At 51.0% G+C, this 13,599-nt stretch overlaps 18 non-coding genes across 18 annotated transcripts; 6 read left to right on the forward strand and 12 right to left on the reverse strand.

Annotated features, from left to right (window-relative positions):
- Positions 1 to 933: 933 nt before the first annotated feature.
- trnam-cau (transfer RNA methionine (anticodon CAU)) lies at positions 934 to 1,006 on the reverse strand. Its single transcript has one exon. It is a non-coding gene; the product is annotated as a tRNA-Met (tRNA).
- Positions 1,007 to 1,607: 601 nt separating this feature from the next.
- Positions 1,608 to 1,678, reverse strand: trnag-gcc (transfer RNA glycine (anticodon GCC)). The gene has a single exon. It is a non-coding gene; the product is annotated as a tRNA-Gly (tRNA).
- A 122-nt stretch (positions 1,679 to 1,800) lies between these two features.
- On the forward strand, positions 1,801 to 1,872 carry trnae-cuc (transfer RNA glutamic acid (anticodon CUC)). Its single transcript has one exon. It is a non-coding gene; the product is annotated as a tRNA-Glu (tRNA).
- A 1,185-nt stretch (positions 1,873 to 3,057) lies between these two features.
- trnam-cau (transfer RNA methionine (anticodon CAU)) lies at positions 3,058 to 3,130 on the reverse strand. The gene has a single exon. It is a non-coding gene; the product is annotated as a tRNA-Met (tRNA).
- Positions 3,131 to 3,731: 601 nt separating this feature from the next.
- On the reverse strand, positions 3,732 to 3,802 carry trnag-gcc (transfer RNA glycine (anticodon GCC)). The gene has a single exon. It is a non-coding gene; the product is annotated as a tRNA-Gly (tRNA).
- A 122-nt stretch (positions 3,803 to 3,924) lies between these two features.
- trnae-cuc (transfer RNA glutamic acid (anticodon CUC)) lies at positions 3,925 to 3,996 on the forward strand. Its single transcript has one exon. It is a non-coding gene; the product is annotated as a tRNA-Glu (tRNA).
- Positions 3,997 to 5,181: 1,185 nt separating this feature from the next.
- trnam-cau (transfer RNA methionine (anticodon CAU)) lies at positions 5,182 to 5,254 on the reverse strand. Its single transcript has one exon. It is a non-coding gene; the product is annotated as a tRNA-Met (tRNA).
- A 601-nt stretch (positions 5,255 to 5,855) lies between these two features.
- Positions 5,856 to 5,926, reverse strand: trnag-gcc (transfer RNA glycine (anticodon GCC)). The gene has a single exon. It is a non-coding gene; the product is annotated as a tRNA-Gly (tRNA).
- A 122-nt stretch (positions 5,927 to 6,048) lies between these two features.
- trnae-cuc (transfer RNA glutamic acid (anticodon CUC)) lies at positions 6,049 to 6,120 on the forward strand. Its single transcript has one exon. It is a non-coding gene; the product is annotated as a tRNA-Glu (tRNA).
- Positions 6,121 to 7,305: 1,185 nt separating this feature from the next.
- On the reverse strand, positions 7,306 to 7,378 carry trnam-cau (transfer RNA methionine (anticodon CAU)). Its single transcript has one exon. It is a non-coding gene; the product is annotated as a tRNA-Met (tRNA).
- Positions 7,379 to 7,979: 601 nt separating this feature from the next.
- On the reverse strand, positions 7,980 to 8,050 carry trnag-gcc (transfer RNA glycine (anticodon GCC)). The gene has a single exon. It is a non-coding gene; the product is annotated as a tRNA-Gly (tRNA).
- A 122-nt stretch (positions 8,051 to 8,172) lies between these two features.
- trnae-cuc (transfer RNA glutamic acid (anticodon CUC)) lies at positions 8,173 to 8,244 on the forward strand. The gene has a single exon. It is a non-coding gene; the product is annotated as a tRNA-Glu (tRNA).
- A 1,185-nt stretch (positions 8,245 to 9,429) lies between these two features.
- On the reverse strand, positions 9,430 to 9,502 carry trnam-cau (transfer RNA methionine (anticodon CAU)). Its single transcript has one exon. It is a non-coding gene; the product is annotated as a tRNA-Met (tRNA).
- Positions 9,503 to 10,103: 601 nt separating this feature from the next.
- On the reverse strand, positions 10,104 to 10,174 carry trnag-gcc (transfer RNA glycine (anticodon GCC)). The gene has a single exon. It is a non-coding gene; the product is annotated as a tRNA-Gly (tRNA).
- A 122-nt stretch (positions 10,175 to 10,296) lies between these two features.
- Positions 10,297 to 10,368, forward strand: trnae-cuc (transfer RNA glutamic acid (anticodon CUC)). The gene has a single exon. It is a non-coding gene; the product is annotated as a tRNA-Glu (tRNA).
- Positions 10,369 to 11,553: 1,185 nt separating this feature from the next.
- On the reverse strand, positions 11,554 to 11,626 carry trnam-cau (transfer RNA methionine (anticodon CAU)). The gene has a single exon. It is a non-coding gene; the product is annotated as a tRNA-Met (tRNA).
- Positions 11,627 to 12,227: 601 nt separating this feature from the next.
- Positions 12,228 to 12,298, reverse strand: trnag-gcc (transfer RNA glycine (anticodon GCC)). Its single transcript has one exon. It is a non-coding gene; the product is annotated as a tRNA-Gly (tRNA).
- A 122-nt stretch (positions 12,299 to 12,420) lies between these two features.
- Positions 12,421 to 12,492, forward strand: trnae-cuc (transfer RNA glutamic acid (anticodon CUC)). The gene has a single exon. It is a non-coding gene; the product is annotated as a tRNA-Glu (tRNA).
- Positions 12,493 to 13,599: the final 1,107 nt, after the last annotated feature.

Genomic DNA, 13,599 nt, shown 5'->3' on the forward strand with positions numbered 1-13,599 from the left:
ATGCCTCCCGTGAGGATAGAGCTCAACACCGCCAGTTTTCGAGACTTGCGCATGGCAGGCGACAATTCTACCGCTGAGCTAACAACCCTTGCATGTCCGCCAATTGTCCCGCTGAATTCGCGCTACTGTCCAAACTCTCCTCTCCAGACGCTTAAAATGGATGCACAAACTCTGCCACGTACTGCGCATCAAAGCACATCGCTTGCGTGAGGCTACAAGTCACTACCTTCTGATTTCGTGATTCACATGTGGCAGGCGACAGTTCTAACGCTCAGCCACCAGCCCTTACAAGTCTGCCAATTGTCTCGTCGAATTCGCGCCACTCTCCAAAGTCTACTCTCAACAACATCTTGACTTAATGCAGATACGATGTCCAACCCAAGTTTGGTTTGCATAGACTTCTTGTTCCAACTTAACAGTCAGGCAAGAATGACTTCAAATTATCCCTCTCCATGGACCCTGTTGGCAAAGGAACTCCAGGCAACCTCCAGAGACTCAGCTCGGGAGCTGCTGATAACCAATTATCAGCCCTTGTTCATCCGCTTCCAATGCAAAGACATTCCTAACCCTACCTGGACAAAGTGTCCTAGAAGAAATAACAGGTAGGAGTCATTTGGGAGCCAACGTGTGGTGCCCCGCAATTCTGACCTGAGAAAAGAAAGAGGAATTGTGGTGAAAGTTGGATGAAGTGGTTTCAGAGGGCCGGCACACATCCATAGGGGAGGATCGCCTGCCACGTGTGAGTCTTGAAATCAAACAGATGGGAAGGCTTTCCACGGTCAATGGCAGAATGATTTGGATTGATCCCTGTTCTAGATCTCGCATCGGAGGAGGCTGAAAATCCACTACAAAGGAGTGGTTCTAAGGCTCCAGCGTCCTCGAAATGGGTAGAAGAGGTACAAAATGGATGGACCAACTCTGTACCAAAACACCTGCCTCGTGTGAGGCTCGAACTCACGACCTTCAGATTATGAGACTGACGCGCTGCCTACTGCGCCAACGAGGCTGACAGGGAACCTGAAAATGGACGATTTCTCGAAGCTGCACAGAAATGAAATTCAGCTTGGACAAACAAAGGTGAGTCCCCAGGTATTTAAGCCCTGAACGGGTTTTGGAGGTGAAGAGTGCCACAGGAGATCCTAAAAACGGTGTTTTGACCCAGCTCCGGCTTACCTGAAAGGCACAAGCGGTAGACAATGGATGGGTTGCCTTTGCCGCGTACTGTGTATCAAGCGAGGCTCAAGACACCATCTTCCCCCAAAACGGACCATTCTTCTTTTGTCTCGTAGTGCCGTCTTAAGTTAAATTCCTTAATTACAGCCACATTAGCTCCACTAATAAGACACACGGGTTTACCAGCAATGTCTGTAAACATATATTCAGTCACCCACTGGCGCTGGCAGGCGACAATTCTAAGTCTGCCAATTGTCCCGCCGAATTCGCGCCACTGTCCAAAGTCTCCTCTCAACAACATCTTGACTTAATGCAGATACGATGTCCAACCCAAGTTTGGTTTGCACAGGCTTCTTGTTCCAAATCTTGATGCCGTCTGGCCGTGACCGAGAACAAACTTAATGCCCCCCAAGACCCCACGCATAAAGGAACCGTGCATTGGCCGGGAATCGAACCCGGGTCTCCCGCGTGGCAGGCGAGAATTCTACCACTGAACAACCAATGCTCACACACGTGGCAGTTTTCTCAACGAATTCGCACCATTGCCCAAGCGCTCCTCTCGAGGCGCAGCGGAAAATGTAGCCCGATACACCCACGCGTCACTCATCAAGACACCTCTGTGGCAGCTCCCTGATGGTCTAGTGGTCAGGATTCGGCGCTCTCACCGCCGCGGCCCGGGTTCGATTCCCGGTCAGGGAAACTGCGCTTTGCCCCACCTCCGCCTTACCCGAAAGGGACAAGCGGTAGACAATGGATGGGTTCCCTTTGCCACGTACTGTGTATCAAGAGAGCCTCAAGGCACCATCTCCCCCCAAAACGGACCATTCCTTGAAGCCGTCAACAAATGAAGCACAGTTGCCAGTTCTTCAAGCCCAGGATGAGCTGCCGTCTTGGAGGTGAAGGGTGTGACAGGACATCCAAAAAATGTGTGGCCGAACTGCGCATCAAAACATGCCTCCCGTGAGGATAGAGCTCAACACCGCCAGTTTTCGAGACTTGCGCATGGCAGGCGACAATTCTACCGCTGAGCTAACAACCCTTGCATGTCCGCCAATTGTCCCGCTGAATTCGCGCTACTGTCCAAACTCTCCTCTCCAGACGCTTAAAATGGATGCACAAACTCTGCCACGTACTGCGCATCAAAGCACATCGCTTGCGTGAGGCTACAAGTCACTACCTTCTGATTTCGTGATTCACATGTGGCAGGCGACAGTTCTAACGCTCAGCCACCAGCCCTTACAAGTCTGCCAATTGTCTCGTCGAATTCGCGCCACTCTCCAAAGTCTACTCTCAACAACATCTTGACTTAATGCAGATACGATGTCCAACCCAAGTTTGGTTTGCATAGACTTCTTGTTCCAACTTAACAGTCAGGCAAGAATGACTTCAAATTATCCCTCTCCATGGACCCTGTTGGCAAAGGAACTCCAGGCAACCTCCAGAGACTCAGCTCGGGAGCTGCTGATAACCAATTATCAGCCCTTGTTCATCCGCTTCCAATGCAAAGACATTCCTAACCCTACCTGGACAAAGTGTCCTAGAAGAAATAACAGGTAGGAGTCATTTGGGAGCCAACGTGTGGTGCCCCGCAATTCTGACCTGAGAAAAGAAAGAGGAATTGTGGTGAAAGTTGGATGAAGTGGTTTCAGAGGGCCGGCACACATCCATAGGGGAGGATCGCCTGCCACGTGTGAGTCTTGAAATCAAACAGATGGGAAGGCTTTCCACGGTCAATGGCAGAATGATTTGGATTGATCCCTGTTCTAGATCTCGCATCGGAGGAGGCTGAAAATCCACTACAAAGGAGTGGTTCTAAGGCTCCAGCGTCCTCGAAATGGGTAGAAGAGGTACAAAATGGATGGACCAACTCTGTACCAAAACACCTGCCTCGTGTGAGGCTCGAACTCACGACCTTCAGATTATGAGACTGACGCGCTGCCTACTGCGCCAACGAGGCTGACAGGGAACCTGAAAATGGACGATTTCTCGAAGCTGCACAGAAATGAAATTCAGCTTGGACAAACAAAGGTGAGTCCCCAGGTATTTAAGCCCTGAACGGGTTTTGGAGGTGAAGAGTGCCACAGGAGATCCTAAAAACGGTGTTTTGACCCAGCTCCGGCTTACCTGAAAGGGACAAGCGGTAGACAATGGATGGGTTGCCTTTGCCGCGTACTGTGTATCAAGCGAGGCTCAAGACACCATCTTCCCCCAAAACGGACCATTCTTCTTTTGTCTCGTAGTGCCGTCTTAAGTTAAATTCCTTAATTACAGCCACATTAGCTCCACTAATAAGACACACGGGTTTACCAGCAATGTCTGTAAACATATATTCAGTCACCCACTGGCGCTGGCAGGCGACAATTCTAAGTCTGCCAATTGTCCCGCCGAATTCGCGCCACTGTCCAAAGTCTCCTCTCAACAACATCTTGACTTAATGCAGATACGATGTCCAACCCAAGTTTGGTTTGCACAGGCTTCTTGTTCCAAATCTTGATGCCATCTGGCCGTGACCGAGAACAAACTTAATGCCCCCCAAGACCCCACGCATAAAGGAACCGTGCATTGGCCGGGAATCGAACCCGGGTCTCCCGCGTGGCAGGCGAGAATTCTACCACTGAACAACCAATGCTCACACACGTGGCAGTTTTCTCAACGAATTCGCACCATTGCCCAAGCGCTCCTCTCGAGGCGCAGCGGAAAATGTAGCCCGATACACCCACGCGTCACTCATCAAGACACCTCTGTGGCAGCTCCCTGATGGTCTAGTGGTCAGGATTCGGCGCTCTCACCGCCGCGGCCCGGGTTCGATTCCCGGTCAGGGAAACTGCGTTTTGCCCCACCTCCGCCTTACCCGAAAGGGACAAGCGGTAGACAATGGATGGGTTGCCTTTGCCACGTACTGTGTATCAAGAGAGCCTCAAGGCACCATCTCCCCCCAAAACGGACCATTCCTTGAAGCCGTCAACAAATGAAGCACAGTTGCCAGTTCTTCAAGCCCAGGATGAGCTGCCGTCTTGGAGGTGAAGGGTGTGACAGGACATCCAAAAAATGTGTGGCCGAACTGCGCATCAAAACATGCCTCCCGTGAGGATAGAGCTCAACACCGCCAGTTTTCGAGACTTGCGCATGGCAGGCGACAATTCTACCGCTGAGCTAACAACCCTTGCATGTCCGCCAATTGTCCCGCTGAATTTGCGCTACTGTCCAAACTCTCCTCTCCAGACGCTTAAAATGGATGCACAAACTCTGCCACGTACTGCGCATCAAAGCACATCGCTTGCGTGAGGCTACAAGTCACTACCTTCTGATTTCGTGATTCACATGTGGCAGGCGACAGTTCTAACGCTCAGCCACCAGCCCTTACAAGTCTGCCAATTGTCTCGTCGAATTCGCGCCACTCTCCAAAGTCTACTCTCAACAACATCTTGACTTAATGCAGATACGATGTCCAACCCAAGTTTGGTTTGCATAGACTTCTTGTTCCAACTTAACAGTCAGGCAAGAATGACTTCAAATTATCCCTCTCCATGGACCCTGTTGGCAAAGGAACTCCAGGCAACCTCCAGAGACTCAGCTCGGGAGCTGCTGATAACCAATTATCAGCCCTTGTTCATCCGCTTCCAATGCAAAGACATTCCTAACCCTACCTGGACAAAGTGTCCTAGAAGAAATAACAGGTAGGAGTCATTTGGGAGCCAACGTGTGGTGCCCCGCAATTCTGACCTGAGAAAAGAAAGAGGAATTGTGGTGAAAGTTGGATGAAGTGGTTTCAGAGGGCCGGCACACATCCATAGGGGAGGATCGCCTGCCACGTGTGAGTCTTGAAATCAAACAGATGGGAAGGCTTTCCACGGTCAATGGCAGAATGATTTGGATTGATCCCTGTTCTAGATCTCGCATCGGAGGAGGCTGAAAATCCACTACAAAGGAGTGGTTCTAAGGCTCCAGCGTCCTCGAAATGGGTAGAAGAGGTACAAAATGGATGGACCAACTCTGTACCAAAACACCTGCCTCGTGTGAGGCTCGAACTCACGACCTTCAGATTATGAGACTGACGCGCTGCCTACTGCGCCAACGAGGCTGACAGGGAACCTGAAAATGGACGATTTCTCGAAGCTGCACAGAAATGAAATTCAGCTTGGACAAACAAAGGTGAGTCCCCAGGTATTTAAGCCCTGAACGGGTTTTGGAGGTGAAGAGTGCCACAGGAGATCCTAAAAACGGTGTTTTGACCCAGCTCCGGCTTACCTGAAAGGCACAAGCGGTAGACAATGGATGGGTTGCCTTTGCCGCGTACTGTGTATCAAGCGAGGCTCAAGACACCATCTTCCCCCAAAACGGACCATTCTTCTTTTGTCTCGTAGTGCCGTCTTAAGTTAAATTCCTTAATTACAGCCACATTAGCTCCACTAATAAGACACACGGGTTTACCAGCAATGTCTGTAAACATATATTCAGTCACCCACTGGCGCTGGCAGGCGACAATTCTAAGTCTGCCAATTGTCCCGCCGAATTCGCGCCACTGTCCAAAGTCTCCTCTCAACAACATCTTGACTTAATGCAGATACGATGTCCAACCCAAGTTTGGTTTGCACAGGCTTCTTGTTCCAAATCTTGATGCCGTCTGGCCGTGACCGAGAACAAACTTAATGCCCCCCAAGACCCCACGCATAAAGGAACCGTGCATTGGCCGGGAATCGAACCCGGGTCTCCCGCGTGGCAGGCGAGAATTCTACCACTGAACCACCAATGCTCACACACGTGGCAGTTTTCTCAACGAATTCGCGCCATTGCCCAAGCGCTCCTCTCGAGGCGCAGCGGAAAATGTAGCCCGATACACCCACGCGTCACTCATCAAGACACCTCTGTGGCAGCTCCCTGATGGTCTAGTGGTCAGGATTCGGCGCTCTCACCGCCGCGGCCCGGGTTCGATTCCCGGTCAGGGAAACTGCGTTTTGCCCCACCTCCGCCTTACCCGAAAGGGACAAGCGGTAGACAATGGATGGGTTGCCTTTGCCACGTACTGTGTATCAAGAGAGCCTCAAGGCACCATCTCCCCCCAAAACGGACCATTCCTTGAAGCCGTCAACAAATGAAGCACAGTTGCCAGTTCTTCAAGCCCAGGATGAGCTGCCGTCTTGGAGGTGAAGGGTGTGACAGGACATCCAAAAAATGTGTGGCCGAACTGCGCATCAAAACATGCCTCCCGTGAGGATAGAGCTCAACACCGCCAGTTTTCGAGACTTGCGCATGGCAGGCGACAATTCTACCGCTGAGCTAACAACCCTTGCATGTCCGCCAATTGTCCCGCTGAATTCGCGCTACTGTCCAAACTCTCCTCTCCAGACGCTTAAAATGGATGCACAAACTCTGCCACGTACTGCGCATCAAAGCACATCGCTTGCGTGAGGCTACAAGTCACTACCTTCTGATTTCGTGATTCACATGTGGCAGGCGACAGTTCTAACGCTCAGCCACCAGCCCTTACAAGTCTGCCAATTGTCTCGTCGAATTCGCGCCACTCTCCAAAGTCTACTCTCAACAACATCTTGACTTAATGCAGATACGATGTCCAACCCAAGTTTGGTTTGCATAGACTTCTTGTTCCAACTTAACAGTCAGGCAAGAATGACTTCAAATTATCCCTCTCCATGGACCCTGTTGGCAAAGGAACTCCAGGCAACCTCCAGAGACTCAGCTCGGGAGCTGCTGATAACCAATTATCAGCCCTTGTTCATCCGCTTCCAATGCAAAGACATTCCTAACCCTACCTGGACAAAGTGTCCTAGAAGAAATAACAGGTAGGAGTCATTTGGGAGCCAACGTGTGGTGCCCCGCAATTCTGACCTGAGAAAAGAAAGAGGAATTGTGGTGAAAGTTGGATGAAGTGGTTTCAGAGGGCCGGCACACATCCATAGGGGAGGATCGCCTGCCACGTGTGAGTCTTGAAATCAAACAGATGGGAAGGCTTTCCACGGTCAATGGCAGAATGATTTGGATTGATCCCTGTTCTAGATCTCGCATCGGAGGAGGCTGAAAATCCACTACAAAGGAGTGGTTCTAAGGCTCCAGCGTCCTCGAAATGGGTAGAAGAGGTACAAAATGGATGGACCAACTCTGTACCAAAACACCTGCCTCGTGTGAGGCTCGAACTCACGACCTTCAGATTATGAGACTGACGCGCTGCCTACTGCGCCAACGAGGCTGACAGGGAACCTGAAAATGGACGATTTCTCGAAGCTGCACAGAAATGAAATTCAGCTTGGACAAACAAAGGTGAGTCCCCAGGTATTTAAGCCCTGAACGGGTTTTGGAGGTGAAGAGTGCCACAGGAGATCCTAAAAACGGTGTTTTGACCCAGCTCCGGCTTACCTGAAAGGCACAAGCGGTAGACAATGGATGGGTTGCCTTTGCCGCGTACTGTGTATCAAGCGAGGCTCAAGACACCATCTTCCCCCAAAACGGACCATTCTTCTTTTGTCTCGTAGTGCCGTCTTAAGTTAAATTCCTTAATTACAGCCACATTAGCTCCACTAATAAGACACACGGGTTTACCAGCAATGTCTGTAAACATATATTCAGTCACCCACTGGCGCTGGCAGGCGACAATTCTAAGTCTGCCAATTGTCCCGCCGAATTCGCGCCACTGTCCAAAGTCTCCTCTCAACAACATCTTGACTTAATGCAGATACGATGTCCAACCCAAGTTTGGTTTGCACAGGCTTCTTGTTCCAAATCTTGATGCCGTCTGGCCGTGACCAAGAACAAACTTAATGCCCCCCAAGACCCCACGCATAAAGGAACCGTGCATTGGCCGGGAATCGAACCCGGGTCTCCCGCGTGGCAGGCGAGAATTCTACCACTGAACCACCAATGCTCACACACGTGGCAGTTTTCTCAACGAATTCGCGCCATTGCCCAAGCGCTCCTCTCGAGGCGCAGCGGAAAATGTAGCCCGATACACCCACGCGTCACTCATCAAGACACCTCTGTGGCAGCTCCCTGATGGTCTAGTGGTCAGGATTCGGCGCTCTCACCGCCGCGGCCCGGGTTCGATTCCCGGTCAGGGAAACTGCGTTTTGCCCCACCTCCGCCTTACCCGAAAGGGACAAGCGGTAGACAATGGATGGGTTGCCTTTGCCACGTACTGTGTATCAAGAGAGCCTCAAGGCACCATCTCCCCCCAAAACGGACCATTCCTTGAAGCCGTCAACAAATGAAGCACAGTTGCCAGTTCTTCAAGCCCAGGATGAGCTGCCGTCTTGGAGGTGAAGGGTGTGACAGGACATCCAAAAAATGTGTGGCCGAACTGCGCATCAAAACATGCCTCCCGTGAGGATAGAGCTCAACACCGCCAGTTTTCGAGACTTGCGCATGGCAGGCGACAATTCTACCGCTGAGCTAACAACCCTTGCATGTCCGCCAATTGTCCCGCTGAATTCGCGCTACTGTCCAAACTCTCCTCTCCAGACGCTTAAAATGGATGCACAAACTCTGCCACGTACTGCGCATCAAAGCACATCGCTTGCGTGAGGCTACAAGTCACTACCTTCTGATTTCGTGATTCACATGTGGCAGGCGACAGTTCTAACGCTCAGCCACCAGCCCTTACAAGTCTGCCAATTGTCTCGTCGAATTCGCGCCACTCTCCAAAGTCTACTCTCAACAACATCTTGACTTAATGCAGATACGATGTCCAACCCAAGTTTGGTTTGCATAGACTTCTTGTTCCAACTTAACAGTCAGGCAAGAATGACTTCAAATTATCCCTCTCCATGGACCCTGTTGGCAAAGGAACTCCAGGCAACCTCCAGAGACTCAGCTCGGGAGCTGCTGATAACCAATTATCAGCCCTTGTTCATCCGCTTCCAATGCAAAGACATTCCTAACCCTACCTGGACAAAGTGTCCTAGAAGAAATAACAGGTAGGAGTCATTTGGGAGCCAACGTGTGGTGCCCCGCAATTCTGACCTGAGAAAAGAAAGAGGAATTGTGGTGAAAGTTGGATGAAGTGGTTTCAGAGGGCCGGCACACATCCATAGGGGAGGATCGCCTGCCACGTGTGAGTCTTGAAATCAAACAGATGGGAAGGCTTTCCACGGTCAATGGCAGAATGATTTGGATTGATCCCTGTTCTAGATCTCGCATCGGAGGAGGCTGAAAATCCACTACAAAGGAGTGGTTCTAAGGCTCCAGCGTCCTCGAAATGGGTAGAAGAGGTACAAAATGGATGGACCAACTCTGTACCAAAACACCTGCCTCGTGTGAGGCTCGAACTCACGACCTTCAGATTATGAGACTGACGCGCTGCCTACTGCGCCAACGAGGCTGACAGGGAACCTGAAAATGGACGATTTCTCGAAGCTGCACAGAAATGAAATTCAGCTTGGACAAACAAAGGTGAGTCCCCAGGTATTTAAGCCCTGAACGGGTTTTGGAGGTGAAGAGTGCCACAGGAGATCCTAAAAACGGTGTTTTGACCCAGCTCCGGCTTACCTGAAAGGCACAAGCGGTAGACAATGGATGGGTTGCCTTTGCCGCGTACTGTGTATCAAGCGAGGCTCAAGACACCATCTTCCCCCAAAACGGACCATTCTTCTTTTGTCTCGTAGTGCCGTCTTAAGTTAAATTCCTTAATTACAGCCACATTAGCTCCACTAATAAGACACACGGGTTTACCAGCAATGTCTGTAAACATATATTCAGTCACCCACTGGCGCTGGCAGGCGACAATTCTAAGTCTGCCAATTGTCCCGCCGAATTCGCGCCACTGTCCAAAGTCTCCTCTCAACAACATCTTGACTTAATGCAGATACGATGTCCAACCCAAGTTTGGTTTGCACAGGCTTCTTGTTCCAAATCTTGATGCCGTCTGGCCGTGACCGAGAACAAACTTAATGCCCCCCAAGACCCCACGCATAAAGGAACCGTGCATTGGCCGGGAATCGAACCCGGGTCTCCCGCGTGGCAGGCGAGAATTCTACCACTGAACAACCAATGCTCACACACGTGGCAGTTTTCTCAACGAATTCGCGCCATTGCCCAAGCGCTCCTCTCGAGGCGCAGCGGAAAATGTAGCCCGATACACCCACGCGTCACTCATCAAGACACCTCTGTGGCAGCTCCCTGATGGTCTAGTGGTCAGGATTCGGCGCTCTCACCGCCGCGGCCCGGGTTCGATTCCCGGTCAGGGAAACTGCGTTTTGCCCCACCTCCGCCTTACCCGAAAGGGACAAGCGGTAGACAATGGATGGGTTGCCTTTGCCACGTACTGTGTATCAAGAGAGCCTCAAGGCACCATCTCCCCCCAAAACGGACCATTCCTTGAAGCCGTCAACAAATGAAGCACAGTTGCCAGTTCTTCAAGCCCAGGATGAGCTGCCGTCTTGGAGGTGAAGGGTGTGACAGGACATCCAAAAAATGTGTGGCCGAACTGCGCATCAAAACATGCCTCCCGTGAGGATAGAGCTCAACACCGCCAGTTTTCGAGACTTGCGCATGGCAGGCGACAATTCTACCGCTGAGCTAACAACCCTTGCATGTCCGCCAATTGTCCCGCTGAATTCGCGCTACTGTCCAAACTCTCCTCTCCAGACGCTTAAAATGGATGCACAAACTCTGCCACGTACTGCGCATCAAAGCACATCGCTTGCGTGAGGCTACAAGTCACTACCTTCTGATTTCGTGATTCACATGTGGCAGGCGACAGTTCTAACGCTCAGCCACCAGCCCTTACAAGTCTGCCAATTGTCTCGTCGAATTCGCGCCACTCTCCAAAGTCTACTCTCAACAACATCTTGACTTAATGCAGATACGATGTCCAACCCAAGTTTGGTTTGCATAGACTTCTTGTTCCAACTTAACAGTCAGGCAAGAATGACTTCAAATTATCCCTCTCCATGGACCCTGTTGGCAAAGGAACTCCAGGCAACCTCCAGAGACTCAGCTCGGGAGCTGCTGATAACCAATTATCAGCCCTTGTTCATCCGCTTCCAATGCAAAGACATTCCTAACCCTACCTGGACAAAGTGTCCTAGAAGAAATAACAGGTAGGAGTCATTTGGGAGCCAACGTGTGGTGCCCCGCAATTCTGACCTGAGAAAAGAAAGAGGAATTGTGGTGAAAGTTGGATGAAGTGGTTTCAGAGGGCCGGCACACATCCATAGGGGAGGATCGCCTGCCACGTGTGAGTCTTGAAATCAAACAGATGGGAAGGCTTTCCACGGTCAATGGCAGAATGATTTGGATTGATCCCTGTTCTAGATCTCGCATCGGAGGAGGCTGAAAATCCACTACAAAGGAGTGGTTCTAAGGCTCCAGCGTCCTCGAAATGGGTAGAAGAGGTACAAAATGGATGGACCAACTCTGTACCAAAACACCTGCCTCGTGTGAGGCTCGAACTCACGACCTTCAGATTATGAGACTGACGCGCTGCCTACTGCGCCAACGAGGCTGACAGGGAACCTGAAAATGGACGATTTCTCGAAGCTGCACAGAAATGAAATTCAGCTTGGACAAACAAAGGTGAGTCCCCAGGTATTTAAGCCCTGAACGGGTTTTGGAGGTGAAGAGTGCCACAGGAGATCCTAAAAACGGTGTTTTGACCCAGCTCCGGCTTACCTGAAAGGCACAAGCGGTAGACAATGGATGGGTTGCCTTTGCCGCGTACTGTGTATCAAGCGAGGCTCAAGACACCATCTTCCCCCAAAACGGACCATTCTTCTTTTGTCTCGTAGTGCCGTCTTAAGTTAAATTCCTTAATTACAGCCACATTAGCTCCACTAATAAGACACACGGGTTTACCAGCAATGTCTGTAAACATATATTCAGTCACCCACTGGCGCTGGCAGGCGACAATTCTAAGTCTGCCAATTGTCCCGCCGAATTCGCGCCACTGTCCAAAGTCTCCTCTCAACAACATCTTGACTTAATGCAGATACGATGTCCAACCCAAGTTTGGTTTGCACAGGCTTCTTGTTCCAAATCTTGATGCCGTCTGGCCGTGACCAAGAACAAACTTAATGCCCCCCAAGACCCCACGCATAAAGGAACCGTGCATTGGCCGGGAATCGAACCCGGGTCTCCCGCGTGGCAGGCGAGAATTCTACCACTGAACCACCAATGCTCACACACGTGGCAGTTTTCTCAACGAATTCGCGCCATTGCCCAAGCGCTCCTCTCGAGGCGCAGCGGAAAATGTAGCCCGATACACCCACGCGTCACTCATCAAGACACCTCTGTGGCAGCTCCCTGATGGTCTAGTGGTCAGGATTCGGCGCTCTCACCGCCGCGGCCCGGGTTCGATTCCCGGTCAGGGAAACTGCGTTTTGCCCCACCTCCGCCTTACCCGAAAGGGACAAGCGGTAGACAATGGATGGGTTGCCTTTGCCACGTACTGTGTATCAAGAGAGCCTCAAGGCACCATCTCCCCCCAAAACGGACCATTCCTTGAAGCCGTCAACAAATGAAGCACAGTTGCCAGTTCTTCAAGCCCAGGATGAGCTGCCGTCTTGGAGGTGAAGGGTGTGACAGGACATCCAAAAAATGTGTGGCCGAACTGCGCATCAAAACATGCCTCCCGTGAGGATAGAGCTCAACACCGCCAGTTTTCGAGACTTGCGCATGGCAGGCGACAATTCTACCGCTGAGCTAACAACCCTTGCATGTCCGCCAATTGTCCCGCTGAATTCGCGCTACTGTCCAAACTCTCCTCTCCAGACGCTTAAAATGGATGCACAAACTCTGCCACGTACTGCGCATCAAAGCACATCGCTTGCGTGAGGCTACAAGTCACTACCTTCTGATTTCGTGATTCACATGTGGCAGGCGACAGTTCTAACGCTCAGCCACCAGCCCTTACAAGTCTGCCAATTGTCTCGTCGAATTCGCGCCACTCTCCAAAGTCTACTCTCAACAACATCTTGACTTAATGCAGATACGATGTCCAACCCAAGTTTGGTTTGCATAGACTTCTTGTTCCAACTTAACAGTCAGGCAAGAATGACTTCAAATTATCCCTCTCCATGGACCCTGTTGGCAAAGGAACTCCAGGCAACCTCCAGAGACTCAGCTCGGGAGCTGCTGATAACCAATTATCAGCCCTTGTTCATCCGCTTCCAATGCAAAGACATTCCTAACCCTACCTGGACAAAGTGTCCTAGAAGAAATAACAGGTAGGAGTCATTTGGGAGCCAACGTGTGGTGCCCCGCAATTCTGACCTGAGAAAAGAAAGAGGAATTGTGGTGAAAGTTGGATGAAGTGGTTTCAGAGGGCCGGCACACATCCATAGGGGAGGATCGCCTGCCACGTGTGAGTCTTGAAATCAAACAGATGGGAAGGCTTTCCACGGTCAATGGCAGAATGATTTGGATTGATCCCTGTTCTAGATCTCGCATCGGAGGAGGCTGAAAATCCACTACAAAGGA

This window comes from Diplotaxodon limnothrissa, linkage group LG23 (assembly GCF_057381915.1).
Source record: "Diplotaxodon limnothrissa isolate DT_005_m linkage group LG23, D_limnothrissa_male_GT1.1, whole genome shotgun sequence".
Classification (NCBI taxonomy): Eukaryota; Metazoa; Chordata; class Actinopteri; order Cichliformes; family Cichlidae; genus Diplotaxodon; species Diplotaxodon limnothrissa.